Source organism: Lutjanus erythropterus, chromosome 22 (genome assembly GCF_056507025.1).
Source record: "Lutjanus erythropterus isolate fLutEry1 chromosome 22, fLutEry1.hap2, whole genome shotgun sequence".
Lineage (NCBI taxonomy): Eukaryota > Metazoa > Chordata > Actinopteri > Lutjaniformes > Lutjanidae > Lutjanus > Lutjanus erythropterus.
In genome coordinates, this window is record NC_139338.1 from 26,082,357 (window position 1) to 26,101,481 (window position 19,125).

A 19,125-nucleotide genomic window follows, 5' to 3' on the forward strand; every position below is an offset into this window, starting at 1 on the left:
TACATACATATGAAGCCCCACAGCAGCGAGCGAGCGAGAGGACAGATAAGGGCTAAAGCTCTTTGACTTTCTATTTCCTTTTCACAAACCCCGGCCGAGACTCCAGCTGTCAGGGTTCCTGCTCCCTGTTCTTTGCAATATTGTTTCGCTTTTTGTGATCTCGAGGTTGATTTTGCAGTCAGACTGCGGGTTAGTTAGATCAGCTTCACAAGAGGAGGCCAACATTTTGTGCTGGGGTTCAAATGTGACCAAAAAAATACGTAAAAATCAACTTTGTTTGAGAACTTTGCCCATGTAACGGCACATAGCTTCCTTTTTCAAAACCTTCTCAGTTTTCATGTCCCCCGATTATTATATATTTGACCAATTTTAAAATAAGAATTTTGCTAATATCATTTCTGAAGCAGATCTTACATCATGATGGGACGTGAGCGGAAAAGGTTTTGACAAAGGAAGCCAGCGTTTTGCACTGGTGTTTAAATGTAACCATATGCAGGGCTGAAAATGCACAAAAATCCCCCCCTTTTTTTCAGAATTCTGCTCATATCTCGTCTTTGAAAAATCACTTAATCAGAGGACACGTGAATGGAAAAAGTTTTGACAGAGACCGACATTGTGGTTTTGCTCATTAGTCAGGATTTTAGTCATACCTGACCTATGTAGCACTGCATAGACAATGAAGGGATGTGAAAGAGGAAGCTAATATTTATGTATTTTGCCGTTTTCAGGACCATAAATGTACAAAAATCTACCTTTCCCCTCCAGTATTTTGTGTATTTTTTGCCTGTGAAACTTGTCAAAGGAAAGATGTTTTGACAAAAGGAGACAACGCCTCATGCGAGTGTTCAAATGTGACCGTTTTCACTGCAAAATTTCCTGTTTTTTTCTTTTTTTTTGAGAAAATTTTGTTCACATCTTTACTCAGAAACAGCACATAGACAATCAGGAGTTCTAGGAATAGAAAATGTTTTGAAAAAGGACTTAGTGTTTATGTATTTTGCCCTTTTCAGGCCCAGAAAAGTATATTCTGTGCAAAAATGTATGAAAATCATTTTTTTCAGAATTTACTTTGAAAATGTATAAACAAACAGAGGACATGTGAATGGAAAAGGTAAGAAGGAAGGTAATATGTATGTATTGGACCATTTTCAGCACCAATAATGCACAAAAATCTACTTTAAAATATACTTACTGTGCATTTCATACTGTCTTTTGTATTATACAGTGTGTACTTACTGTTTTTATTATGTTAGGCATTTGCATTAGTAACTTGGTCACTTCATAAAGTATTTATTGTTTATCATATATTGCGTTTTGTACTGTACAGTGTGTACTCGCTGTTTGACTGTGTAAGGCATCTGCATGCATTGCACTTCATATTTATTTACTGCATGTGTTTGTGCAGGACTGCAGATGGAAATCTCACTCAGTCTGGTGCAACCATGTTTTCATTTTAATGTAAGACATCAATGTCACTGCACGCTGTCCTTCTAGAAACTAAACTACGGCTCATGTCTCGTCTCTGAAACAATAGAGGGACATATGAAAGGAAAAGTGACCATTCACGGTGCAAAAGAGGTACAGAAATCTAAGTCCCACCCAGGATTTTGCTCTCATGTTGTCTCTGCAGCAGCACTTTGATAATCAGAGGATGTGTGAATGGAAAAAAGTTTTTACTCAAACCAACATCACGGTTGTGTTCGTGTCATTGGTTGGGAATTTACTCATATCTCACCTCTGTAACATCAAGTCATAGACTATCAGGCAACATGAGGACGGAAAAGGTTTTGAAAAAGGAAGCAAATATTTAGACCTAAAATATATTTAAAAAAAAACACATCTGTAAATCCTGTCATAGACAATCACACGAGGACTGAAAAGAATTTGAAAATGGATGGTCGTATTTATATATTTGGTCAATTTCAGCACAAAAAACTACTTTCTTCTGAATTCTGCTCACATCTTGTCTCTGAAATAGTATTTTTAGACAACTGGGGGACATGTGAGAAGAAAGGGAGCTAATGTTTATTTATTTGACCATTTTCATGCCCAAAAACTCATAAAAATCTACTTTTAACCCCAAGAACTTTCTTCAAATCTTGTTTCTGACACAGCATTTAATGATGGGACGTGTGAATGGAAAAGAATTTGACAGAAGAAGCCAACATTTGTTCAAATGTGACCATTTTTAGGGCAGAAAAATGTACAAAAGTCTCTTCTTTTCAGAATTTTGCTCATGTCTCGTCTTTGAAAAAGCACTCAGACAATCAAGGGGCAAATGACTGGAAAAAGTTTTGATAAAGGAAGCTAAAATTTATTTTCATTTCCAAAAATGTGCAACAATATTAGACTTTTTTCATAAACAAGGTGTGAGAAAAAATCAGAAAAAACACTCAGACATTCAGGGAACTTGTGAATGGAAAAGTTTTGACAGAAGAAACCAACACTGTGGTTGTCTGTTTTTAAATGTCATGGCATTTGTCAGGATTTTACTCATGTCTGACCTCTTAAACATCACGTAGATGATCGGGGGACATGGGAATGGAAAAGTCTTTGAAAAATCAAAGCTAATATTTTTTTTTATATTGGAGGGTTTTCAGGACCACAAATGTAAGAAAAAAACTTTTTCCTCCAGAGTTTCACTCATATTTTCTGTGAAACAGCAGTTAGACGGTGACGGACATGTGAAAAATGTACAAAAATCTACTTTTTTTCAGAATTTTGCTCAAATCTGAAACATCACTTTATCGCCAATCAGGGGCCGTGGGAACTGGCAGAAGCTTTGACAGAAAAAATAACATTGTGGTTGCTATTCAGTGCTTTTAAATGTCATTTGAAACAACACAAAGACATTCAGGAGGCATAAGAATGGACCCGAAAATTAAAAAAAAAAAAAACGAGGGGACATGTGAATGGAAAGAGTTTTGACCAGAGAAGTCCGCATTTTGTCCCAGACGTCAGTGGTTTTTTGAAAATTTTCAGGCCAAAGTTTTTCAGAATTCTTCTGTCTCTGAAACGGTGCTTAGATAATCAGGGGACATGTGAATGGAAATGTCCTGACCAATATTGTGGTTGTGCGAGTGTTCGGCGTCTTGAAATGTCACGTCTTTCGTCAGGATTTTTACTCATCTCTGACCTCTGAAACGCCACAGAGACGATCGGGGGACACCGGAATGGAAAAGGTTTTGAAATATTTTCATATGTGACTATTTTCAAGACGAGAAATGTACAAAGAAACTTTTTCCCCTCCATAATTTCACTCATATCATCTTTGAGAATTTTTAAACATATCAGATTTGACCCTTTTCAGCTCTTCCCCTTTAGAGAGCGCTTACAGACAACCAGGGGACAGGTGAATAGGAACTTGACTGAAGAATGCAAGGTTTTGTCCAAAACTTTGCTCATACCTCGTCTCTGAAACAGCCAGAGCATCATAATGGATAAAGGAAGCTAATATTTATATATCTGACCGTTATCAGCACCAAAAATCTACAAAAAACCCCACAATTTTCCCCCAAGAATTTTACTCATATCTTGATTTTGAAACAGAATTAAGAGAATTATGTGACAGAAAAACTCACAACACTAATGCAACTCTTTGTCCAGCACTACTAGAACATTTTCACACCAAACATGCACAAAAATCTACTTTATTTCATATTTTTTTTTAATCTTGTCTCTGAAATAACACAGAAAATCAGCAGACATGTAAAGGGATGAGGTCCAGGATGAAAAATGTTCATAATTTCAGCAAAAAACTAGATGTCTGTTTTTTAAAGTAAAATCAAGGGACGTGATCGGAAAAAGCTCTGAAATAAAGAAGCTAATTTATATATTTGATTAATTTCAGGGCCGTAAATGTACAAAAATCTTGCATATATATGTCAGTGTGTTCTTCTGCATGTAGACGGTCACGGGACATAAAAACTCTGCTAAAACACACAAGTCTTTGTTCAGCAACACTTTAACATGTCAGTGCTTTTAAGAGGCCAAAAATGCACAAAAGTTCCCTTTTTTTCCCCACAACTTTTAAACAATAAATGGACATAAACTCTCCACTGAAGCACACACTAATTCAATTCAGTGCTACTTTACTAGTAGGAGAAAATATTTTAAATTAAGAACTTTCAAAAATACAAAAACACGCAGGCTTTATTTTTGTGTGTTGCTGTGATCAGGAAATAACCTGCATTATTTTGAAATCGAACAACACCAACGGGTTAATATCTGATATAAATAATAAAAGACCAGTACCACCCTGGTACATGGCGCAAACTGATAATCCGTCTTACACCATCACAGTCCGGCTATGAAACATTTTTAGAATCTGACGTGTGAAAAGCATTTGCACAACAGAACCGTGCGTTTCACAGATATATTTTCTCATTCTGTGCAGCCCTGTACTTTCTCATTTTCGGCCCTCTATCTGTCTCTTGCATCTGCTGAGGAGACACCATGTAGGAGTGCTGGTTATCAGGCCCTGATCAATGCGAGCAGGAAACGTACTGATTAGAATATGAACAGACCGCAGAGAGAGGAAAATATGGCCACACACCCATGCACACACAGGAGGAGTCCATGCCGCTAAGTTTTGTGAGACACTTTTTTTTTTTTCCCCTCTTTGAAAGTGTAATTCTTCTGATTGAATTTCACAGTATGACCACACGCGAGGGACTTTACTCTTAATATATGAACGAGTCAGAGTGTAATTCCTCCCCTTCAGTCAGGATTGAGTCAATAGGAAGACAGACACACACACACACACACAAAAACGTCCAATTTACAAGCGGGACGTTTGTGAAAGTTCACGTTTGCGTTCACACGAGCGACTTCTAATGCTCAGAAAGTCGGTCCTCTTGCTTTGAGGAGCAGTGGAGTGTACGCAGGTCTCCTCTGCATTGTGAAATAGTAGGTTAGTTTCTTGTTTTTTTTGTAAAAAAAAAAAAAAAAAGAAAGTCCAGGAGCTTAACTGCAACTTCCACCACCATTGTTACGGTTCCAAACATTGACTTTTGGACGGATACACAAAGCCCGAGTCACTCCGGTTGGATTTGGGGAACATGTGCTGGACAGTCATTTATTTTTCATTATATTTTCCAATATGTGCTTCTTCTATTTGTGCTTTTAACACATTTCACTCAGCGAGTTGTTTGTATTGCTGTGTTGGTTTTCTCATGATCATATTGTTTCTATATGAATGAATATGATAATGGCAGTCCACTAATCATAGAGGTGACACTTCAATCCATATAAACACAATGGAGACCTTGTTTTTTGAGACGGCACACTTCCTAAAGTCCAAGTTCTTGCACTAATAAAACACAAAAACTAAGGCAAACACCGAGGTGACTCGTCGCTTCGGCGGACGACGGTCGCCTCTGAGGCAGCTCTGGCTTCCTTGCGGGAATGTCAGACTGGCGTTTGTGCAAATATGAGTGTGTGCGCCTGTGTGTATGTTAGCCATTAACCACATTAGGATGCAGATTAAAGGAGAAAGCGGGACAAGACTCGGTCAGTAAGTCGTGTTGACTTACCTGCGGCCTTCAGCGGGCACTCTGCTTTAAAGATTGTGTGGCGGGGCCAGAAAAAACATGCCTTTAATATGAAATATGATTAGCCTAACTGAAAGGAAGCTGTGTTTGTGTTTTTGTTTCATGCTAATCTTTAAAAATGTATAAATATATACTTTTCCCTATTATTTGAAAGATTTCAGAGTTAATACACTGAACAAAAATGGAAAATCAACACTTTTGTTTTAACTCTCATTTTTCATTAGTTGAAGTAAAAAATATTCTGTGCACTCAAAAGATTTATTTCTCTGAAATTGTTTGAAACAGTTTGATCTTGAAAAAGGCATTTATTGAGCCCTGAACTAGGACAACAGATACCATTTTTCAAGTCATGACATGTCCTACTCTGCCTCTGACTGGCGTACCCTGATGTTTTTACCCTAATGCCAACTTGTTCCTCATATCCTACTCAACCAACAAAGACAATGAGTACTAGCCAATCAGAGGCAGTGTACTGCAGGTCATGACTTTTCCCACCTGGGGAACAAAAATGATGACCAGTCCAGGGCACACCTGTGAAATAATCATGCTGTTTAATCACCATCTTTATATGCAGAAATAACACAGATTTGAACAAACATGGGAGCAAAATTGATGAGAAATAAACCTTTTGTGGGCACAGAAGAAGTCTTAGATTTTTCACTTCAATGCATGAAAGATGGGAGCAAAAACCAAAGTGTTAAAGTTATATTTTTGTTGAGTTGTATATCAGTTCAATATAAGTGAAAGTGCACAAATGAATGATAGTACAGAAATATTCTGAGTGTCAGTGGGTTTAAGAAGTCCAGTACTCAGGATTTTATGTTGTCATCAGACGCATGAAGCACTAAATCAGGGAGCGCAGGGTTAGTTGATGTTTTAAGACCCTCTATTATGATGTGAATACAGTTGAAAAAGACCAAAAAATTAAACTGCTTCTTCTGCACAGCCTCACTTCTCGGCCCTCGCCAAGAAACATGGTTATTATTTTCTCAAAAACATCCATTACCAACAATCAGCGACCCCATAAATTCCCAGCTGAGCAGCCAACAAAAACACAACGCAATCAATCCAATTTCTCTCCCTGAAAAAAAAATAAATAAATAAAAAATCACTGCTACAAATTACTGCCACCCATTATTATTCGGGCTGCCATTTGGACTGTTACGAACCAGAATCCAAAGATCGTATCTGAAAGTCAACTTCCTGTTGTCGGACCGGGCGTGCTGTTTTCTGTTGTTATTGTTGCTGCGCTGCAATCTTTTTGTATATCCGGATTAGGAGGCACATAAAACCTAAATGTGCCTCCGCCGGAGCGTTTTATGACAGATTTCTGACTTGAGAAAGAGTCATAATAGCGAGGAGTGTTTGCTTTAGGTTGCTATTTAAGGGCCAGTTGTCTTTGGCCAACAGAAGGCGCCAAGTGGGGGGATTGAAAAGAGGGCCTATCAATTACTGACCTCAATGGTCAACCTCCTGACTCATTTGGGCTCCCATTTTCCACACACACACACACACACACACACACACACACACACACACACACACACACACACACACACACACACACACACACACACAAACAGAGAGCCACAGGTTAAGTCTGGGGTTTTTGGAAGGATCCCAGGGTGAACATTAATTTCTTAATGCATTTTGGGTCCCGTGGGGGCTGTCCTCAAGAGTAGGCCACTCGGGACCACTCTGCCAACTCTCATAATAGGATTGAGTGACTGTGTGGTGTGTGATGCAAGAGTGTGTGTGTGTGTGCGCTGATGACTCCACATCTTTTGCAGAACTCTGATAATTCTCCTTTCCTTTATTTTTTCTTTTATTTGTTCCCCTTCTCACCATTTTGATGCTATCACACTTGCATGTAAGCGTGCGTTCGTGTGTGCGTTTTTCTGTGTGTGTGGCGGCGAGCGTCCGCGCCGTGCAAAGGAAAATAAAGCCGTCATTAATTAGCGGGGCCAGGTTCCTCCTCCTCTCAGAGGTTTGTTATTGCTATGTCTGAAGCGGGAAGGAGGCAGACGGCTAACTGATCGACAGGCTCTCTGGGACTCGGTAATGATAATCAATATTGACACATGTTTTCTGCCCTCACCATAACTCATAAACATCCCCGCGCAGGCGGCCGCACGAGAGGCTGGGTATGTGTACGCCTGCGGCAGACAAACAAAAACAACCGGCATGTTCAAATTTAGACGGGAGATGGAACGGAAAATGTCTGCTCAGACAAGCTTCTGACCTCTGCGGGTTTCAGACGGATGATCCTGAATGCTGATAACTCTGGATTAAAACCAGTGATAGAAGCTTTTTTAGAACCATTATCAAAAACAAGACACAAAAGATTCCACTGAATTACCACTGAATTTCTATTATCAGGATGGAAGACTGCAGCGAAATCAACAATGACATGATTATGACTTTGTCAAAGCAACCTGTTCAGCCTCAAATTTTGTGCATTTTTATTTAAACAATTCCACAGATTTATTACTTGTGTGAAACATTAATTTGTGAAGCACAAACAGTGTAAAAGAACAGACTAATATAACAATAAGGTTCAAGCAGCTGTCAACAAGCAGCTCCGCCAAACAAAACAACGTCAATGAGGCGCGATTCCTGTCATTTCTAGACTAACGAGGCTGCAACAAAATGGCACGCAAAATATTGCTTAATACATTTTTAACTGGATAATGGTGATGAATCATTATCATCCCTAGTTCAAGCCTTTTCCTGATTAAGATCCAGTGCAATAAAGTGGCATTTTGAAAATGCTAAACCAACATTGAAAGTGAAAGTGAAAGTGAGGCCGGAGATGTGTTTGCTTTTTAACCACACGTTAGTCTTTGCGTACATGTAGCTTTCATTTCTGAGGATGTGCGAAACCGTCGCTCCAAACAGGATTCGAGAGGCAGCCATGATGAATACACGGCTCTATGACGTCTCAATGAGGTTTTGTTCCATCAGGTTCCAGGTTTCATACCCCACCAGGAGTGTTTTATGCGCCCAACTTTGTTTACTTGCGTAGATTTTTGTTGATTTGGTCATTTTTCCTGGATTTATCTGCATCTATAATGTATAAGTAGACTACATAGTTGAACAGTACTTTTTTTTGGTATGTTTTTATGATTGAAGCCAGCAGAAGGTGTCATTAGTTCAGATGTAAAGATATATCAGCAGCACAAAATTGGCAGCTTTTGTCCCAGAAGTATCGGTCTCAGCTTTTTCAAACCCCCATACATGGCAGGAGGGAGGACAACACAATATGGCAGCCGCTTTGGAAGCAGAAGGTCAGGGTCTTGGTGGCACGAGGGGGCGACGATGAAAAAGAACATTTGGGTCACTGGGCAATTACCAACACTCTCCATCACAATAAATGGACCCACACATACTTCCCCCTCAATTAATGCATTAGAGGGGTCAAAGGTTATGTAAGCACCATCCTCTCTGCCAGAGCTGGGTGGAGTGTCATAATCCAGGAAGTGTGGTGCTCAAACCTGATTGGCTGCATGTGAATGTTTAGCTTATTTGTCAAAAGAGAGCAGGAGGAGGGCGAGGAAAGTGCTGCGCTGGGTGAGTTTTGTTGGTCACAGTGTCTTATTGCAAACTTCATATGAAAATGATGCAGCTTGGCCAGAGATGTACATCATTAAAAAATGATTGATTTAAGATGTTTAATCAAGTTAAGCATCTTTAGTCCCTTAACATTCCACCTTGTGACTTTTATAGCTTATTAAAGTTATTAGAGTGTTAGTTTGTTGCATAAATTGTGCAGATCAGGTGTAGAAGGAATGAGAGGTATTACTGTTAAAATGCTTTGTATTTTACTTAGAAAAGCATTGTATTTCATTTCCAAAAGTGTATTTCATTTTGAAAAATGTTGTATTATGAAAAACATTGTACTTTACTTTGAAAAGCATTGTACTTCATTTCGAAAAAGCACTGTATATTATTTTGAAAAATGTTATTTGATTTTCAGAAGCATTGTAGTTTATTTTGAAAAGACTATTTTATTTTGAAAAGAATTGTGTTTTATTTTAAAAGTCACTGTATTTCACAATAAGGGCAGGCAGAATAAAACTTTAGAGTATTCAAAAATGAAGATGTGCACGTATCTGCATCGTCTCCGTCTTGACCACAACAGTGATTCTCATTTTGGATCTGAATCCTCCAAACTTAAGTTCCGTTAGCATCACCGTTAAGTCCGCCATGCTGCTAGTAGCGTTAGCGTTTTTTGGGGACTGCATCACATACACCATCTATATCATTCTTAATCATTTTACTCTAAATTTAGGTGAAGGCACATGTTTTAACAGAAATGGCGGCGGCACACAGTTGACGCAGCCTCCAGCTGCGACTTTAAAAGCTTCCTCGGTGTTTGTATAATATAATACAGCATAAAAACTTCTTTTTCATGAGAAATCACTCACACTTTACTTTGACTGTTTCTACTGGGGGAACATTTGGAGGATTTATTACGTCTGACCTGAACATCCAGTAATAATCCCACAAGTTTAATAACAGAAAACTGTAAGTAACTGAAGTTGTGTTTGGATAGAGGCCCAAAACATGAGGACGGCAACACAATCTCACGCAAAGTAGCACATATAGAAGCCCTTACTATTTATTTATTCAAATAACGTCATGAATGGTGCATTAGGATGTCTTTCATCTGTCAGGTAAAGGTGTGACACACATACTTTCTCTCCCTCTGTGTTTCTGTTGGGGGGGTTTAAAGCCGGAGCAGTGTCGGTCGTTTCGCCTCGGGCCAAATTCCACATTCACACTGAACTCTCTCGCACACACACACACACACACAAGCTCGCACACCTCACTGGTTAAAGCTTTCTAGGAAATGTGAGTTGACCTCTCCTTTCCTCGCTGCACCGCTCCATCCAGTACAGAGACAAAGACAAGTTAAGCCTTTTCTAACTGCTGCAGAGTCATTTGTGTTTCTGCCAGCGTCATTATGAGGAACTTTTCAATAATTCATGTGGGAGTTTCAGCTGTCATCGTGTTCCTGAATTTGGATGCAGCATAACTTTTTTTTTTACTGTCGGATTTGACTTAAAGCTAATTTGCTGATGTGGACCTTCTTCTTCTTCTTCTTCTTGTACACAGAGATGTTGTTGGTGTTAAGGAAGAACTACAGGCTGTTTTATCTTTGATTTCTTGTTTCCACCTCTGGGTAGCCAGGGGGCGTGCTAGATGAGTATTTCTGTCACTCATACTCTATGTTTTGTGTAATAGCTGTAGGAAAGGGTGGCGATAACACAGCAACATGTGCATGGGATTCACGAGCTTGTCTGCAATGCATCCTGGTACGTGTAGGCCCTGCTTGCTGCACGACTCTGAACATCAAAAGAGCTGAATTTTCCGTCAACACCAGACTTGAACCTTTTGACCTGAAAATACTTGACACCTTCCCCCAAGCCTAAAGATGAAAAAGTCTGTTATTTAAAAAGTCTGTTAAAAAAATAATTTCCCTTAATTTCCCGAGTCAGTTAACCATAACTCTTGTCAGTCTCAGCATTCAATCAAGTTGCAGGAGAGAATTATGAAGAACTAACATCACGTTCAATTCATTTCTTTTGTGCGCATAAACTCTGCAGTATATGCTTTTAAAGATTTACATTTGCTTACAAATATACTGTAAAATTATTAGTCTAAAATCTTCATATTAAAACATACTCGATAAATGGAAATCAAAGGGTTGAGACTGTCTTTATTGTGACTCATTTATAGCAGGTTCAAGATGTGTCTGAAATGACTCACTCATTTGTTACCTATTCCAAGCCGACACAATAAATAACAGTTAAATAGTCACAATAGTTTACTCTAGCTAGGGCTGAGCTATTTCAGATTTCAGCCTGCTATGAATCATCATCTTTCTGCATCATTATCCAAAGATGTGGAGTCACATCAGAATCAGTAAGTGTGCACATGCAAGGAGTGTGACACCAGTTTTTTATTGTTCTCGATGTGTTTACACAGGTACAGACATACAGCTCGGAACAAGGACAACGTAAGCTGAACAAATAAATGTAAATCATGGATAAGAATGGTCAGACTGAAGCGTGAACATAAATGTGAAAAGAATAGCTGTATATATGGACACATAAAACCTCTATCAGCAGTGAAGCATTGCATTGTGGGATTTTCTAGCAGTGTGGTTTCTATGGACCATGTCATCTTAGCTCTTAGGCTAGGTTGCACCAACAAGGAATAATATTTAAACCCAATTAAATCATGACTGAACTTCCAATTATGTTGCACCAAACATTAAAACTAGCTTAAAATGAGTAAAGATTCAATTTAAACCTCTTTAAAGTTAAGTTTTTACTCTAAACTTAGATTAAACATAATGCTGTTGCACAAAACTTTAAACTCCAATTTGTTTGCACTTGAGGAAAGTTAACTTATTAGTTAATTAGCTGCCTTTCTGAGGAAAATAATCAAGTTCCTTGAAGAAAGTCAAAGGACAGATTCAACCTAATTATATTTTATGATGTGTCTCCTCTTTCTTTCATTGTCGTTGATAATTCGGCTACCGAGTTTTTCTAAAAGGAGAAACTAGAGCTTCTTTGCTGAACTGTCATTAGATAAGCTAACTGGGCTAACTAACTTTTAGCTAGCTATCGAACAATGCAACATTTTGTTAAGGAATACAGAGCAACTGAAAATTAACCTCGACCATCTCTTATCATGGCTGCTACTAAGATACTTCCGGGTCAAACCTTCTTATTCAAAGGAGACATTTTAAAACCACCTAAGGACCTTTTCACCACCTCTCAGCGGACACTAGAAAAAGACATTCATTTTTTGGACTGTAACATGATCTCTAGTTCCTTCTCGCTGTGTGTAAAGTTTCCTCACACAGCTTTAACTTGGTAGCTGCAGGGGTTAATGCTGGACAGGGCTCTTATGTGCCCTGAATTTCTCATGTGACAGTTCTGCCTTATTCACGTCTGCTCTCTAGAGTTGGACTTGCTGCCAAAAATGTGTCACTAATTCTGCTCATATACCGAGCAGAAACATGAGGAGAATTTCAGTTTGAGATGTTCAAAATCTACAAAATCGTTTATCGCTCAGAATATTTTGGTAAGAAAGTAAAGTTTGGGTCATGAGAAGCATGACACAAGCTGATGCTGAAACAGTAAAAAGGGAGCAGGGCTGCAGTCCATCACCACCAGTCAATCATTCACCAATAATACCAGTTAAAACCCTCCCTAAAGCACTCTTTACATTTCCGTGTATGAGTGTGTGTGCATGCATGTGTGTTTACAAGGCTAGGTGAGGCCATGTTATATTAAGTTTTAAGGAAGTGTGTGTGTGTGGAGGGGGGTTGCACACTCAGGGACAGAGTCTCTTTCTCAGTGGCGAGACTTTGAAGTCGGGGCAGTTCTCTCTTTGAGGTGGTCTATCCCCCGTTCTCAACAGCGTTAATCATGCGTGAAGAGAACATGCTCGCTCTGTGGTCGACCGGGCATCGCCACTGATGGCTTCCCTCAGTCTCTGTGTGGGATGGAGGGGTTGGGCTGCAGGGGGGGAGCGGCAGCTCTGATTAACATGGCCATGGGCTAACACACTAAAGAGAAAGCGCAACAAATAAATATACGGGGTCAACTCGTTCAACCATTGCTACAAAAAGGTAGAAGAGTTCAAGGCAATTCAAAGTTTTTTTCTTTACCAGCCAATGGAGAGGAACTTTGCTGCAGATCACTTCTAAGGATAGTAAAATCATGCAAAATGGTGCACTGGAGTATGTGGACACATGTCTTACGTGAGGAACTGGTTTTCATGGTCTGTGCTCAACCCCAGAGTTCCAGTCAAGGGGAAGACTTATTTCCACAGCACCACATTACACTTACAGTCAATTCATGCATCTAGGGCATCTTGGATGGCAATCAAATATCATAAAAGCTATGCTTAAATTCATCCAAGGAGCATTCAAGACAGATTGACATGCGATCTGGGTTTTTTCTTTTTCCGAAACACTTGAAATCGTGAGTGTAAATGGTGCCTTGAATCCGCATAAAATTCAGATTAACTTTAATACACTCAAGCCGCACGTGCATGCAGGTCTGTGTGACGTAAATCTTGTAATCAGAGCGTGTGCAGACATCCATCTACTGCTGTTGATTTGTTGGGTTGAATGTGTCCTCCAAGTGGACTCCATAAAGTAGTATAAACAGAACTAATACATGTAATCCAGCCCTAAGCCACATAGTTGTCCAAATCACCAATCTGATGGCATCTGTCTTGGTTTTCCTGGGCTGAATGCAGGATTGAATTCGATAACTGCCAAAACCTCAAGAAGAAAACTAACTGAGCAGCTCAGTGCACCTTCTCTATGACTATATGTGTTGAAATCGCCTGATCCGCTTTTGTGTCAGGGAGAACAACAGCTACTTTTTAAGAGCTTCAGCTGCTATAGAGAGGATGGATGCTTTCACCGGGGACATAGTAACTTCTAGGAGGAGTTAATTAGTTTTAGCAATTTGAATTCTGTCAATCTTGGATGCATCAACACGAGCGATGTCCGATACCAGGTTTTCCCTTCCCAATACAGGTTACAACACCTAAACTTTAACATTTTGTTTATCCCACAACTCTAAATCAGTTCAGTCTAATCCAGTCTGCGATCACAAAAGATAGATGACTCAAAAACTCTGCACTGGGATTGAAATAACAGCATCTGCACTTGCAGTTCAGTAGCAGTTCAGTCGGTTGGGGTTGCAGCATCGGCCCAAACGCCACTAAAACACTGGAAACTCCGACTGGGAAATACAAAGTCCGCTGTATAATTCCTCCTCCTGACATGGACACCAGCGGTGATGATCTGCTGGCTGGCATTTCTGCCCAAACCTGACCATAAAATTGCACTGGGGAGCAGTAGGATCCTGTTTCAGGGCTACTACATTGTTTGGTACTGGATCGGTGCAAAGACTTGCATACTCGCGATCCTCAGTCCTGCATATTAGGCACTGGAAAACTTGGGTTTTCTGCCAGCTGATAGTTATCTGATCTGCCCCAAAACGCATGAACCGATGATATTTTAGCCAACCGTGGACTCCTAACTTTAACTTCTGTACATCCTGTTTTAACACGAGCAAACAAAGTTATGATTTTTCAAGATGTGGAAAAACCTGACTGGCCTGGCAAACTGCCTTTACCTCCGTCTGATTCAAGACTTTTGGGGGTGAATCTGCACCCAGGTTCCAAAACCCTGTGGAAACCCTTCCTGAGAGACTGGTGGCCGAGCGAAATGTTTGCGTGTCTACTTACTTTGTCTCTGTGAACACAGACTCTTGTCTCTGTCGTGTATATTTATCAAACCAGCCGCCATCGGATATTAATAGTTGTATTGGGAGAAAGACTGTCGGACGGGTCAGGAAAGAAGTTTAAGAGATTGCAAGGCCTAAGGAAAGGATAGCAGAGGGAGCAAGAGAGAGGAAATGGGGGTGGAAACGGGGGGGTGGACTTTGAGCAGGGGGAGGCACAGACAGTTGAGTCATATTTCAGGCCTGATTGGAACTGACAAAGTGTTATTGGAGGACTCAGTCCCCACAGCATTGTTTGCTTTAGAAAGTCAGGGCCAGATTTATTATGACTGAAAAACATTAGAGAGATCGGAAGTGGGGACAGCGCAGGGAGCACGGCATGTCTGTCTGCACACAGGCAAAGGGAACTTTAGAGGGCTCATATGGAGATGTATTAGGCCAGATCTGACATTTTATGCCGTTCATAAAAAAGATTTAAAAGTCTGGTGTTGAAATCGCTAATGCAGTCAAAGGAATGACAGAATATTACCAATATAAACCTGTCAGTGCCCACAGTCTGTAGTTCTCCATTAGTTCCCTCATGGAGACAAATGGCTGCCATTTGCCACGTTTAGTGTTATGGCCGCTGGGGTTGAGGGGCTGAGGAGACAGATAAGCGTATACATCTCATGAGTTTCTACTCTTTTTATCTCCGCACAAAGCCCACAGTGCCTCAGTACCATCCGAATCCAGACTGGGGTTATAGTGGCAACGGTGATCAAATTCGACATTGTATAAAAATCCTTGATAGTTTGAGAGCGGCAGGAGCATCTTGACAGCCAGGCCCAGTGAATGGTTTGCAGATTTGAATCCTGACACTAATCATATAAATTTGATGGGCTTTTTTTAATCAAAGCACGGCAAAGTGTGGAGCTGCTGTGCTTGGCTCTGGAGCAAAAACCTCCCAGTGTCTTACTTTATTACTGCTAAAGGAGAAATCTGTAATTTATTTATTGTACTAAATTATAAAATGACCCTGATAAGGCATGTCACTGAACTCTGACTCCAGAGTCTGTATGTTCAGACCAGTGGGCTTTTGTTTTCAGGACACAGGCTTAACTTCACACTGACAACTGACCATTACAAACAGCGGATCAACTTATAGTACCTGTAGAACTTGTTGCTGCTTGTCACCCTCAAAGTGAAATATTGCGTGTGTTCTTCCTGCAGCCTGCCTGAGCTTCCCTGACTCTGGGGAGGAGTGGGCGGGGAAAAACAACTCAAACAACTGTATTAAAATGGGATTTCAACCCATTTCATACACAGCTTATGGCTCCAACTTGCTATTTGGACTCCAGCACTCATTTTGAATACATGATTGCCCCATATTGCTCCTTTAAATGATTTTAAAACACTATATTGCAGGAACAATTGGATGAAAAGTCAAAAGTCAGAGTTTCCTCCAACAAAGTTGTCAGGCTCAGGGGCCAGTGTCTTTTACGACAGGGACTCAGCGTGGGATTGAGAATTTAAAATCTAAGATTTCATAGTTCCCTACATTAAGTCAGTGCTACCATGTAATGCATGGTTTATTCACCACACATTTTTTTAAAAAAAATCAGCTTCAATACTAGAGTTTTACAAAGAATCTGTAACTTTCTCTGCTTGTAAAATAATCTTTTAAAAACTGGCAAACATCTGTGTAATTCATGGGACAATTAAAACAGGATAAAAAAATTTCTCGCTGTCTACTACCATGAATATTTTTTATGAAATTAAGTCCCACAGGGGACACCAGAAGGGGGAGGGGCTTCACCTCTCAACAGAAGAAATGTCACACACCGGCAGAGTGCAGTTAAAGTCAGTTACCACCAACCATTATAAGCTGCCCCACTGTAACTGTGTTTAAAAAAAACCTGCCTGGTAAGGGGGCAACATAGGCCCAGGGGGTCACTGGGCTTTTAATACACTGGAGGAAACCCTGCTGTCACTGTCACAAACCCCACACAACAAAAAAATACTTAATTAACCTTAACTTAAACCTGAAAACCATCTTTCAGCAACAACCTGTGCATTATGGAGAGTTGCAGAAAGTCCCTCACCATGTCATTTAAATATTCATATATATATATATATATTCATATATATATATATATATATAGGCAAGTCTACAACAAAATCTGTAGAGTAACCAGGAAATGATTTCAGTAAAACTTCACAAAACATCATATTTCCTTTTATTATATAAGGGTGTTGGCACAGGTTTCTCATCTCTCACAAAAGCAGATAAAACTAATATATCTCCATACACTCAAAAAATATTTTGCAATTTAGTTGAACTGATATTTTAAAGATAACTGTAGTAATAATTAATATTCAGGTTACTGCTGCTTGGCCTCCTAAAACCCCTAATTGCCCCGGGAAAGCTGCCCAGTTGCCTTGACGATGTCGTGTTCTGTATATACAGACCTGTCATGAATGTGAGGCCGTCGCTGGAAAAGTACATGTTGCTCGCTCAACTTTCCCTGTATAAATAAAGCTTCAAATAAAAAGTTAACACAGGCAGAAAAACAATGGCAGCCAGAGCAGGGCGCTCTCATCCTGGCCAGCGCTCACACATGTTTTGATAGTTAATGGACAGTGTGGAGAGGCTAAGCTCACTGTATTTGAGTAACCTCCGCCTGACCCCCTCCCCACCACTCCCCTCCTCGCACACTGGGATAGAGAGCGACGGCGAGAACGAGGGAGGAGAGAGAGGGGGGGAAAAAAAAAAGAGAGAGGGAGGCGGCGGGGGCCACGGCGGTGCATTCGGGTCCTAAATGAATGAAGGCTCTGGCTGGTCGTTGCCTGTGTTGTGTTTGGCTTGGCAGGATGTGTCTACACAGAGCCGTGGCACAGACAGCCAAAATCAGCTGACTGCTGCAGAGTGGCTGTTTGATGCCTCACTGTTTATTAGTTTAGTGGTTAAATCGGAGTTAATAACTTGAAAAACAAGCTGACTAAAAAAGTGGAGTACCTTAACAATTTTTAGCGATATTATTTCTAATTTAAGCAGAGTACTTTGAGTTTTATTTTATGTAAATTAATAAATAAATTACAGCTGAAACAATTAACTGTTTTATAGTCAAGAGAAAAAAGAAGTTCCTTTTTCACAGCTTGTTCAAGGCAGGAATTGTTGTGCTGTTATGCTGGGAGGGCAATGTTGTATTGCCTTTAAAGGGATAGTTCACCCAAAAATGAAAATTCAGGCTCACCCTCGTGCTGATTGAAGGTCAGGTTTAGTTTTTTAGTTCACAAAAACTGCTGGAATTTCACAGGAAAACAATGGAAGTGAATGGTGACCAGTTTTCAAATGTTGAAAAACAACAAAATAAAAACATAAAATGCCTCCATGCTGCTCCACTGGTGTAATCCAAGTCTCCTAAAGCCCCAGCATGCCAAGTTGACTAAAAAAAAAAATGTTATTTACACCATGTTTTTAGCCTGAATCTTCACTGTAGATCTTTAGCTTGGAGTCACATTCATGTGTGATCATTTTTTCCACTATTAGACTAAACATTTAATTGGAAACAATCTGGCTCTTGCCTGAGGATGACTTTTCTTCTGGGGGCTAATGCTTTCCAGTATAGCCAGCAGATTCATGAATTATGGACATCTGGGCCAAAACTTCCTCTTCTGTGCGATGGTCATGGTTTACAGTCCATTAGCAACTTAAGTGGAGTTGGAGGCTAATCTCTATCAACAATTATCTATATTTGAAAGAAGATACATTTTTTAGAAAGCGAATCAAAAGCTAATGATGATTCTGAGATTGCTTGAGGCCTTGAGGGATTGTTTACTTGCATGCACTGTGAACAGAAACCAGAACTGATAGCGAAATCTTGCTCCTTGCTCACAGATTCTGCGTTCATATGAAGATATCTGTTTATGAAGACAGACTGGAAAATAACAGCTAGATTGCAATAATTGATAATGAATAGAAACAGTTACTGCCTTTAAATGTGTGACATTTCAGAATTTTGAAACATCAATGGCTGGATGAGGGTTTCTTATTGGCAAAACATCAATGCAGTCTTCTTAACACTTCGAGCAGTGATGGAGCAGTTGTCATTCAGCGACAGCCTGAGCTGAAAGGCAAAAATGGAAACGATAAAGTGAAACCGATAGATAAACTGAAGACTGAAAGATGCAGATAAATCGACGACGGCGAGGAGGTTGATTAAAGACACCAAGTATGCCGAGATGTTGGAGATGGGAGAAAAAGAACAAGTGTGGGAGGTTTGAAAGAGTGAGCTGCAGGGAGAGAAAGGAAG